Source organism: Bos taurus, chromosome 26, assembly GCF_002263795.3.
Source record: "Bos taurus isolate L1 Dominette 01449 registration number 42190680 breed Hereford chromosome 26, ARS-UCD2.0, whole genome shotgun sequence".
In the NCBI taxonomy this organism is placed as follows: domain Eukaryota; kingdom Metazoa; phylum Chordata; class Mammalia; order Artiodactyla; family Bovidae; genus Bos; species Bos taurus.
Genome location: NC_037353.1, coordinates 43749370 through 43761863, shown reverse-complemented (window position 1 = coordinate 43761863; position 12494 = coordinate 43749370). Strand labels below are relative to the sequence as shown.

The following is a 12494-nucleotide window of genomic DNA, read 5'->3' as shown; positions in this document are numbered from 1 at the left end:
GAAGCAGGATCGGGGTCAAAGGAGTCAGAGGCTGATTTGGCCTCTGCACACCGTCAGTCACGCGACATCATCCTCTGGGGTCTCACTGCCCTTTCTGCTTGTGGTCCCTTGGCACTCTTCTGGATTGTGCATGTGGATGCCCACTCTAGGGACTTCTGTGGTCGGCTCAGGGATTCCCATGGCTGTGGCAGGGAGGGCAAGGGACATGGCCCTCCCAGGCTCACTCCCAGGCATGTCATTCTTGCTTAAATGGCAATCGGATTTGTTTTTTGTTTTTCGTTTTTCTTTTTTCTTTTTTTTAAAGCAATTGAGCATTATACCATGTCTGTTGGAGAGAAAAGATAACTTGAAAAGTGAGGGGATAAAGTGGAGCTTGACTGTAACTTCCCACTGGGCACTTTGCGTAAACCCCTTCTGTGCCGTGACACCTTGCCTCGTACAGCCCTGAGGTCTCTTTGCTGTTGCACCTGATCTGGGGAGAAGGACAAGAGTGACCCATTTTCAACAGATGAGGAAACTGAGGCTCAGAGATGGGACCTCATGTCCCAGGGACCTTGGCCCAGCCCACTTTCTATTTGCCACTCCCGTTTCCTCAACATGAATTGTCATTGTTGTTTCATCTTCCCCATCTTTGTGATTGTAAAAGTAATACTCTATGTGAGTAAAATTGCAAGCTGTTGATTGGAATCCATAATGTATGTGTGGGTCCTGCCCCCACGCCCCCTGTGAGAGGGGCAGTTTGGACTTCAGCTCATGTTTAATTCCAGCTCTACCACTTACCTGCTGTGTGATTTAGGACAAGCCACTTCACTGCCCAGAGCCTCGGTTTTCTTACCTGCAAATGGAGCGATTGCATCTATTGCTATCGTTTCAAAGGCAGGGTGCGTGAGAAGCACCTCGGTGCCTTCCATGATAGGTGTTCAGCTCCCGCTAGTTCTCCTCTCAGGCCCTGTATCAGTGCTCCTCAAGCTCGCCTCTAGGGGACCCTGAAGGCAGAAGATAATAAATTCTCACTGGAGTGCCAGGGGCTGTCCCCAGGCAGCTTGCAGAAGGCAAGACAAGCTGCAACTCTGCAGATTTGGTATCACTTAGTGATGTATCTGAGTATAACTTAATTTATAAACAATGTTTTCAGTGTTTAAACATGTAAAACCCAGAAGCTTCCAGTTGTGGCTTCCTGCAGCTCCTGGCATACCTTAGCACACTCCTGGGAGGTTGGCCCACACATCCCCACGGCTTTGGGGTCTACACATCCCACCTGGGAGCAGTGCAGGAGTTGCTCTCCTTGTCTCTTGCCACCCCTAGTAAGGGCTAGACCTGTCTTCGAGCAGACAGTGGATGTTCTGAAGAAATCCCGTTTCACCCTCATCTTGTTCCAGAACCCACCAGAGGATATTGCATTTCAGTCTGATTGCTCACTCTTTCCATCCAAAAGAAATCCCAAGAACTGTTGTCAGGCAGTTCTTGTTCAAGGGTTAACCAGATTCTTATTTCGCTTATCTTTGGAAATAAAACAATGTTTAAAACTATTCAGATCAGCAAGGCCATCTGGTGGGGAGTACGCAGCTGCTCCACATTCAATGGTTGCCACCTCTAATGTATTCATTGCAGAGCGCTGCCACGCATCTGCAGGGTCATTATTCGCCGTTGGTTTTGAATATGTGAGCTCTGTCTGGGCAAGACCTCTTTCCTCCGCCCTTCCTGAAGGACATCTGAGTTGGGTATCTCCTGACGCTTGGCAGTCTTTTTACTCTTCCTGAAACTGCTTCAAAGCAGGTGAGAGGGCTCCAGACACCCAAGTGAGGGGGGACAGAGCCACCCTGCTCCTTGGGGCCTGAATACCTAGTCTCTACATTATACTTGGGGCCACTTCTCTTTTTCATTCCTTTTCCTCTTTGTGGTAAAGAAACATTGTTGGAAGCTAGAATCTACCTCTCATCTCTGTGGTCTAGGTGATTAAGAGCCAAAAGGATCCCCTTCCTGAAAACGTGCACTCCCCCCTCTGCACTCACCCCCCCGGTAGTTAAGGTTTGTTGTTAAAGATGTTTGAATCCTTGAAAGCATGCAAAAACATACCTCAGTTATCAGGTACCTGTGTTCCTGAAATCACGATGCATCATACTTTAAGAAGAAGAGACTGAGGGTCTAAGTGGTGCTGGGGTTTGCTTACAGTCCCGTGGCTGGTTGAGAGGGGTCCCAGGTCTTTGGATCCCTAAGCCCTCTCTCTCCTGTTTTCTAAGTCATGTGGAGGGTGGAGTGTATAGCATTAAATTTGTCTATAAATTGGACAACCACATGATGTTTTCCTCTTAGATCACCATGACGTGTAAACAGGATTATCCATATAAATCTCAGCCTGCTGTCTGGACACCAGAAAGCCTTCGCTAGATGTTAGCTCGTGTCACTTTTATTCTTGTCACTAAGTGGCCAGAGCCTTGCTCTGGATTTCTGCCAAAAGCTTGCTCCTTCACTCATTCATTTAAAAACTCTTCAGAAGATGCCCGCCCCTGTGCCAGGCATGGTTGATGTACAAGGAACTCCACTACCTAAGCTGATTTGATTTCAGGATTGAGCATCGCTGACAGTACAATGGCTCAGACAGTCACTGGACCGTAGCCACGCCTCTTTGCCTGGGAGCCAGGGTGGCTGGTGCGGCTGGGTGAAAGCTGACCTTGCCACTCCTTGAGCCTCGAGTTCTGGGCAGGTTTCCCCTAGCGTTACTCCCTTATGTGATGGTGAGGTGCAGAGAGAGGTCATAGGCTTTGCAGCCAACACACCTATGGTTGGATTGTGGTCCTGCCAGTGGCTACACGTGGGGCTCCGGGAATGTTTTTAACCCCGCTGTGCCTCAGTTTCTTGTATATAACTTGGGGGTCACAGTGCAGACCTCAGAGAGTTGCCATTAGGAAGGGAGCTTGCAGGCTTCGCTGGTGGCTCAGTGGTAAAGAATGTGCCTGCCAATGCAGGCAGTGTGGGTTCAATCCCTGACCTGGGAAGATCCCACATGCCTTGGGGCAACTAAGCTGGTGCACTGCAGCTACTGAGCCTGAGCTCTAGAGCCTGGGAGCTGCAGCTCCTGAGCCTGAGCACCACAGCTGGAGAGTACTCCCCACTCACCACAACTAGAGAAAAGCCCACGCAGCAACAGAGACCCAGCACAGTCAACAAGAAATAAATAAAATTTAAAAAAAAAAAGAAAGGACCTTGCGTGGCAGGGGTTGGACCAATGTTTGTTACCTTCTCTTTTCATCATCCCTGGAGCCACTTAAAACCCTAAACTGGGCCGATGCTTTGAAGCATGCATCTCAGTCTGCACAAGGAGTGGTATTTCATTTCTAACGTCAAGTGTCTACAAACAGACTCCACTCGGCTTCCTTGACACGCTGTGCATTGTAGGATTGTCCTTGCTTTCTCGCCAAGAACCGTGGAGGTGGGTGGGTCCCACAGTACCCTGCTAAGCTTGTCTCCAGTAGGTTCTGCCCTAATAGAAGACCATCGCCATAGATGTGCAGCGTTGAGTGGAAAATCAAGCACCTAAATCTAGCACTGATTTGGATTACTACTGGAAATAATAAATTGAGCATTTAGGAACAGTTTCTCCCCAAGTTTGGTTCCAGAACAAGAAAATCGTGGGTTGTGTCACGAAGACCTTTAGCATCTCAAGCCTGTTGAGAGTCTCAGGCGATGGTGCAGTGTGAACATCTCACAGCCTCTTATCCACCCTGCCCCTGGCTGTCCTGTGCTTTGCAGAGAGACGGGGCCATCTGGCCAGTATCGTCCGTACATCTGGCTGTTGCATGAAGGAGCCGGAGCAGGTTACCCTCTGGGAGAGTGAGCGGTCGTGGAGGATGTTAGAAAGATCTCGTTTGATTTCCTGCCTTCAGCTGTTGGAGATCCCATGGGTCAGCGGGGCAGCCCTGTTGTTGGGGTGCTTTTTCAGCCCCCTGAAGTAATGCTGGTTCTCCCGGCTCTGCAGACACTCAGGGGCTGGTGAGCTTTGCGGCTGCCCTCGAAAGGGGATCTGTCATTCTGAGTGTGGGAGTTTTCCTGGAACCTCTGTCCTGGGGTTCATTGGGATGTTCCAGAGGGGTGGACTGGCCATTTTTCATACTTGTAGCCTCAACAAACAGCGGTCTGCACACCATGGATGCTTGATAAACATGTGCTGCCCAGTGGGAACTACTAATAAGGAGAGAATACTTCGTGTGTTTGGGAATTAATTGTCCAGCTTTTTTGCCTGGCGTAAGGCAAGTATTGCACCAGGTTTTCAGTCGTTGCTGCAAAATGGTTGGCTTCTTAGTGGCCTGAAAACATAATAGATGATTATGATATGAGTATAATGATAATGGGCTTTTACTAGGGAGAAGTTCATTGCAAATCATCCATTCAGGAGTGTCAGGGCTGAAAGAGGTATTCCTGACTCCATATTTTCTGTACAAGATACAGGCTCAGAGATGCAGGGACTTGTCCAGGGTTATTGGCCAGGTGAGTGTCAGGTCTGAATGGTGACCCCTTGGGAAATCTCAGCTTTCAGGGGCCACACCCTGTGGCTTGCTGCCTTGTTGGAGACAGATGCTCACTCCAAGGGGCCTCATCTTTTCCCAGGGCGGACGTCCAGTCATCCCAGGCTCTCCAGGGCTCCTCACCCAGGTTATGGAAGCATCTGAATGATCCCAGTCAGCTCTGCTTTTTAATATCCTGTTTTGGCTGTAAAACTTGGCTGTTATTCTGACGTCTGTGTGCCTGCCTCTAGCTGCCACCTGCCTCTTCTCACTCATTACTTCATATTAGTTGCAGATGGGAAAATGGGACACCTGTACCTAGAACTATATATACAGTGGAAGCAAGTAGCCTGGAATGACGAAGGCCTAAGGGTTTCTCCTGTAGTAACTCAAAGAATACGTATCACTTATTGAGGCTTGCTGTGTGCCAGTTGCTAGGCTAAGCATTTTATATAGATTATCTCATTTCCTCTTCACATCCATGCTGGGTGGAGATCGTTTTATTCCCATTTTACAGATGAGGAAATAAAGTCACAGGACAGTGAAGTTAGTTACCCGAGATCATTAAGCTGGCTCAGACTTGACTCAGATTGAAACACAAGTCTGCCTCACTCCAAAGCCTGCGAAGCTTCATTCTGACTTCTCAAAAAACATTTTTGCTCCCTCCCAACTTTCTACCAAGTTGCACATCATTTGGTTCCCTGGGCAGAGGAGGAGCTGGCTGTGTATTTGCAGAAATTTGATCTCAGAGAAAATGTCTCTTTCGTATAGATAAATTTTATGTAATGAAAGAATAGTTTAGAATGTGTTTTCTATACTGTAAAGCATGTGCAGTGGTCATTATTAACAAATAAAAATTTGATGATGAGCTTAATACAGAGTCATTATTAACAAATAAAAATTTGATGATGAGCTTAATACAAAGTACGCTTTAAAAATAACTTTTAAAAAACTACCTGTGTGGATGTGACATACATTTTGAGTGAGCCAGGGAGATTCTGCAGGTCAGTTTGAGAATCCTGTCTCAAACAAAACACAGATGAGATTTCTCGGTCACCGGGAAAGGTGAAATCTGGCAAGGAAACCAGAAGAACAGGATGCAAGAAGAGCTTGCTCAAGGAGAGAAGCAAGGAAGAAGTTATAGTGACTGTAAAATAGGCAAGGGGGAAGTTTCTTCATCAGGGAGTAGGGAGAATGGGGTCAGTCATTTGATTACCAGAACATAGTAGCTGTGGTTGTCATAAATACACATTTTGCCAGAGAATAACCTGGTATGTGACATTTGGGTAGTTTTGTCTTGATTTGGGACCAACTGCCATCTGGGTTTTCAGCATTATTTTGGCATATCTACTTTTGGTGTTAGCCGAAGAATTCTCCAGGGCAAAAGCATTGATTCAGTTGATTCACTGGGTCTTCTTTGGATGAATTCAGTTCAGTTCTGTTCAGTAGCTCAGTCATGTCTGACTCTTTGCGACCCCATGAACCGTAGCACGCCAGGCCTCCCTGTCTATCACCAACTCCCGGAGTTTACCCAAACTCATGTCCATTGAGTCGGTGATTGATTACTTTGGCCTGAATTGCTCACTGAGATAAACATACTTTTTGAAACTCTTCAATGCAGAATCATATCAGCTTAACTTAGTAAAGTCTATTGTTTGTAACCTGTAGAGGGGTGTATTGGATAGCTTTTATCACACAGCAAGATACCCTTAAACTCAGTGACTTAAAACAGCAGCCACTTATTATTTCTCATGTGTCTGTAGACATTGGCTGGGGGTCAGCAGGGTATTGGCTACTCCAGGTGGGACTCAGCCAGGTGGCTCTGCTCCACGTGTCTCTTGCCCTCCTCTTGGCCATGCTGCTGTGTTCTTCCCACAGCGCCCGTAAAGGCAGAAAGGGCAGGTGGACACACTCGGCCCGTCTGAGGCCTGGGCTTGGGACTGGCCTGCTGTCACTGCGGCCACATTCTGTTGGCCAAAGCAGTTTCCAAACCCAAGTCAAAGGGTGGAGAAAGGTATTACACTAATTTGATTAGAAGAACTGCAGAGTCCTTTATGTGGTGAAGGGGGTGAACAGAGAGAGGAATAATAAGCTGGAACCAAAGGTCAAACTGCCATAAACAGTAGTAAACTGCTGCTTTCCAATTACTTCCTGTGGGCCAGGGCTGTGTGTGTTTAATCATAGCTAAGATTTATTTGGCACTTACTGTGGGCCAGAAATTCTTCTACACGCTGGACACACATGGGTTCTATGAGTGTTACGAGATTATCTCCAATTCACACCCAAGGAAACAGGAGAGAGGTTCAGTGGCTTGCTCAAGGTCAAGGTAGGGGAACCCCGCTCCAGCACCCAGTCTTCAGGGGACTATGTGATCTATGTGTCAAGGACTGCTGAGAATACAGAGGCCCAGGTCACTTAAGGGACCTGTCCGAGGTCACCAGGTGGACACAGCTAAAGCCTGCTGGCCCACATGACTGCTGACCGGATTCTTCCCACTGTGCTATTGACCAACGTCGTGAATTGAGGAATGTAGCTTTCTTTATTCTATTTACTGATTGTGATGTGGCCAAAGGCATGAGATCCAGGTATGAGACTGAGACTGAGCATCTGTTGTTTGCACAGAATTCTCCCCTCTCCTTGAGCTAAATGTGAAAAATATTCCTTTGCCACTTGTTGATTAATATTCCTTGGGAAAAAAAATGTATTTTCATACACATAGCCCGAAGAGAAATGTCAGCAGTTAGACAAAGTAGTCAGCAGAAGGCTTTGTGTTTTAGTAAAGGTTAATTAAGACCCATCAATTTTTTTTCTTTAAAACCTTGAAGTAAAAGAATGTAATTAGCTATTTTTTTCCCCCCTCTATTCCCAGAGGGCAGATGTAAATGTTCTACCTAAATGAAGCCATTTATTTAAATTCATCCCGATTTCTTTGGAAGTTTTGTACATCTTTCTTCTGCTATATCAGCTTATAGCTACAATTATTTAATAAGGTTTTCCTAGGGTGAAATTGGATGCCCTTTATCGATCTTAACGCTGAGGGGGCATTCAATTACTTAATCTGAAGTGCTATATCTGGGTCTCTCGATTACAATTTTGTTATAAATGGCTTGCTAATGATGCTTGGGGTGCATAGGTTAATAGGGGCCATCTTAGCCAAGGCTGGGTAATTGAACGCTTTCTATTTTGGGACCGGTTATCTGATCTCTTACAGTGGTACTGGGTTCCCACAATTCCAGCCTGCACCCACAGGGCACAGCATTGAGCCCTGGCTGGAGGGCGATCTCACTGAAATGCATGCCTGCAGACTCTGGTTTAATACCCGAATGGGAGAGCCAGGGGTCCTGGCTAATCGGAGTCCACTGGCACCAAAACGGGGACATTCCAGACGGGTGAAGTGGATATCCATTGCTTATTTCTTAAGAAAGAATAACCTGAGTGTTAGGTTTCGGAATGACTGTTCTTGCTGTATAGAAAATCTCAACACAGGAAAAAAAACAGCAATCCATTTTCCTTTCAGTCTAGCTGCATGAGTTCCCAGCTATATGTATTTTAAAGATCCTTTTGAAAGAATCCAGAGTGTGCCTCCCTCTTTGTGTGTGGACGGATCCCAGCCTTCCAGGCCTTCCAGAGTCTGGTCCCTGCCTTTTCTCCCATCTGTTTCCCACCCGCTTCCTGCCCCATAATCCAGAGATCTGCTCTCCTGATGGTCCCCATGGTTTTGCTCTTCAGCTTCCCTTCTTTGCGGGATCTTTACTTCCCTGGTCCCTACATGACTGGCTTCCTTCTCATCAGTCAGATGAATCCACCTGAAATAGGTCTTCCCTGGCCATCCTCTCCACTTTACTTCCCCTTCTTCTAAGGCAGCAGTTCTCCCCGGGGATGAAGGTCAGGGATGCTGCTAAACATCTACAGTGCATGGAACAGGCCCCCACAACAAACCATCATCTGGCCCTGGTGCGGCACGGGGAGCCCCTGTTCTAAGGGTGTCATTGTTTTCTCCCTTTGTGTTTTCTTCCAGCATCTGAGACGATGTTACTCATTTGTGACTTTTTAAATTGTCTATTGTCCTGCTATTCCCCTAACTCCAGGTGGAATATAAGTTCCAGGTGAGGCAAAGGTCTCCCTATTATGGTTACTGCTGTACCAGTCCCATCCACTTGGACAAGGGTGGTCTGGAAACCTCAAAGCTCCAGGCCCTGTTCACAGCAATGCACTCACTACTCATATGGTCGTTGTTTTTAATCAAGTATTTTACATACTATATGCTGGTCAGATGTTTCGATAAAACATGTAAATGTAACAAACATTTTTTTTTTCTCAAACAGAGTCTCCCCGGGGGGATTTTGCCACACTGGCAAAATCTCCAACTCTCTAGATACCAGCTGGGTGTCCTGCAATTCAGTTGAATTCTTCTAGTAACTCCCTGGAATTAGCACAACTTTCACGGGTTAAGGGCTCAGTCCTCTGAGACTGGAGCTTCCCTGGTGGCTCAGCGGTAAAGAATCCTCTTGCACTGCTGGAGACTCGGGTTCGATCTCTGGGTCGGGAAGATTCCCTGGGGAAGGAAATGGCAAGCCACTCCAGTATTCTTGCCTGGGAAATCCCATGGACAGAGGAGGCTGGTGGGCCACAGTTTGTGGAGTCGCAAGAATCGGATGCAACCTAGTGACTAAACCACCACTACCACCTCTGAGACAGCCCCTGCTTCAGACCTGAGTCACAAGTCTCGGGTCCCCAGGCTACCCACACTTCTGTTTTAACGGCTGCAGGGTCAGAGGTTCCTACAGTCCTTTCTCAAGTTCCTTAAGTTGAATGATGCACGGTACTCAGAAAAGCACCTTCCTTACTATTATGGGTTCGTTACAAAGGAGACAATACAAGAACAGCCAAATGGAGGAGATGCACAGAGTGAGCCTCGGGGAGGGTCATGGACCTTCCAGGCCCTCTCTGCATACACTACCCTCCCAGCACCTCCACGGGCTCTCCAACCAGAAAGCTCTTGGAATCCTGTCATTTAGAGGGTTTTTATGGAGGGCCTGCAGCTCATGGGGTCGCAAAGAGTCAGATCCCCTGGAGAAAGAAATGGCAGCCCACTCCGTATTCTTGCCTGGAGAATCCCATGGACAGAGGAGCCTGGCAGGCTAGTCCACGGGGTCGCAAGGAGCCGAACACAACCAGGCGACTGACACTTTCAGACCTGGACGTGCACCTCGGGCGGCGCCCAGTGCAGGGTCCTCCTTCAGGAGGGATCTGGAGAATTAAAGGGGGAAGGGATGAAGGAGTGAATTATAGGCGATAACATTGGATCTGAGTGTTTAGGCTCTGCAGGCCTCTGGAATTGTGTCGCCAGTTTTCTGCTCCCATTTTACAAAGTGAGACTCGGAGTGGGAGGTCTGGCTGGAGGATGCAGCCGGCCCAGGGGACAAATCCTCTGGGCTACTGTGTCCCAGGCCTCTCTGTTGAGACTGTCAGCTTCTCTGACTACTCAGGTCTATTTATTTATTGTGCTTGTCTTAGAAAACCTTTGTTCTTGTTGAGGAATGTTTTGCCCATTCTGGTGGGTCCAGATTTTGTACATTTTTGTCTTGGAGCTTCCGAGACCATGTTTTGGAAAAGATCTAATTAGGCCTCCTACAGCCAGAGAGACAGAAGGGTGCAAACTGACTCCCCCCTGCGATGCTGGCTGGAATCTCATTTTAACCCCATTTGGCCTTGTCTTCGCTGTGTGAAAAATGTTTTCTTGGCTTAGTGACGGGGTTTCTGAGTAGGGGAGCTTGCCCTTTTGTTTCTTTGGTTTGGGAGAATTGTTTGTAGCAAGTGATGGTTCAAGGCTGGTTGAGCAAGTTGGAGGCAGAGGCCTGAGCCTTGAGGTTTCTGCCGAGTCCCTCCAAAAACTCTCAGGGATGAGGGGGTGGTGGAGCTTGAGATGTTGGCCTGGTTCCGGGCTGTTTGCTCCCACGACTCCCTCTCCTCTGTGCTTCTCAGAACTGCTCTGACCCCTATCTCAGCCTTTACTCACTAGCATTCCTCAAACTGCTTCCTTGAGACATCAGTTAGAATTCCATGGTCAATTATGTTTTGGAAATGTTGTGTATTATAGTCCTCTCTTATGGCTTCACAGTGAAAAGGTGAAGTCTGCTCTAAAGAAGTCTGTGTCACCTGGGCCATTCTACCTTTCCTCCAGGTAATTCAAGCCCTGAAGACCTATCGAACATGCAGAACATTTTGTGGAGGACGTTTTAGGAATACTGCATGGTTATTTCATGGTTATCATGTTTTGATAAAACATAGGCCTTTCTGTCCAAGGGAAGGGGATGTTGCTGCTGCCAAGTTGATTGCTTGGCCTCTCCGCCAAAACGAGGGGGGCTTTATGCAGGGTTAGTTAACACCACCTTCCCTGGGGACAGTAAGGATTGTTGGAGGGTGTGTGTGTGTGTGTAGAAGTGAGTCTACCACCTGTAGCTGATTCTCAGGCGCTAAGGAAAGACACTGTGATGGGATTGCCCATCTTTGATTCCACTTCAGACGTTCTTGGTATTTACTGACAATGAAAAACATAATAGTAAGAGTCATCGATGATGCTATCATTATTCATGTTATCTCTCCTTTATGGGATCTTAAACACCTGACCTGCCTCTTGAGAAATCTGTACGCAGGTCAGGAAGCAACAGTTAGAACTGGACATGAAACAACAGACTTGTTCCAAATAGGAAAAGGAGTACGTCAAGGCTGTATGTTGTCACCCTGCTTATTTAACTTCTATGCAGAGTACATCATGAGAAACGCTGGGCTGGAAGAAGCACAAGCTGGAATCAAGATTGCCGGGAGAAATATCAATAACCTCAGATATGCAGATGACACCACCCTTATGGCAGAAAGTGAAGAGGAACTAAAAAGCCTCTTGATGAAGGTGAAAGAGGAGAGTGAAAAAGTTGGCTTAAAACTCAACATTCAGAAAACTAGGATCATGGCATCTGGTCCCATAACTTCATGGGAAATAGATGGGGGAACAGTGGAAACAGTGTCAGACTTTATTTTTGGGGCTCCAAAATCACTGCAGATGGTGACTGCAGCCATGAAATTGAAATACGTTTACTCCTTGGAAGGAAAGTTATGACCAACCTAGATAGCATGTTGAAAAGCAGAGACATTACTTTGCCAACAAATGTCCGTCTAGTCAAGGCTATGGTTTTTCCAGTGGTCATGTATGGATGTGAGAGTTGGACTGTGAAGAAAGCTGAGCGCCGAAGAATTGATGCCTTTGAACTGTGGTGTTGGAGAAGACTCTTGAGAGTCCCTTGGATTGCAAGGAGATCCAACTAGTCCATTCTGAAGGCGATCAGCCCTGGGATTTCTTTGGAAGGAATGATGCTAAAGCTGAAACTCCAGTACTTTGGCCACCTCATGCAAAGAGTTGACTCATTGGAAAGGACTCTGATGCTGGAAGGGATTGGGGGCAGGAGGAGAAGGGGACGACAGGGGATGAGATGGCTGGATGGCATCACTGACTCGATGGACGTGGGTCTGAGTGAACTCCGGGAGTTGGTGATGGACAGGGAGGCCTGGCATGCTATTCATGGGGTCGCAAAGAGTCGGACACAACTGAGCGACTGAACTGAACTGAACTGAAACATGTGTAGGCATTCTGCAAAGTTTTCACATGCATTAGCTGACTTAGTACTGTTACACACTTGAAAGGGACATACTTTCATCCTAATTTTACTGGTGAGGAAACCAGAGCTTAGAAAAGTTATGCTGCTGGCTCGAGGTCACACGGTTAGCTCATTAGCAATGTTCTACCACTGCTAGAAACCATATAGTTCTTTTTTGCTGTTTTTACAATGTCTACAAAGAAGTGTCACTTGGGCAACAATACATTTTATAACTGCAGACTTCTATTAATGGATTTTTAAGAATCATGTTTTCCCAAGCATGATGAAAGTGAAAAATTGTTTCAGGGTCTGAAGTTTTCTGTTACTTGGGGGAGTACTA

At 47.0% G+C, this 12494-nt stretch overlaps 1 protein-coding gene across 3 annotated transcripts in view; it reads left to right on the top strand.

The window, feature by feature from the left end:
- CHST15 (carbohydrate sulfotransferase 15) overlaps positions 1 to 12494 on the top strand; it is an 80487-nt gene that overhangs the window by 31296 nt on the left and 36697 nt on the right. The gene's annotated exons all lie outside the window — the stretch shown is intronic.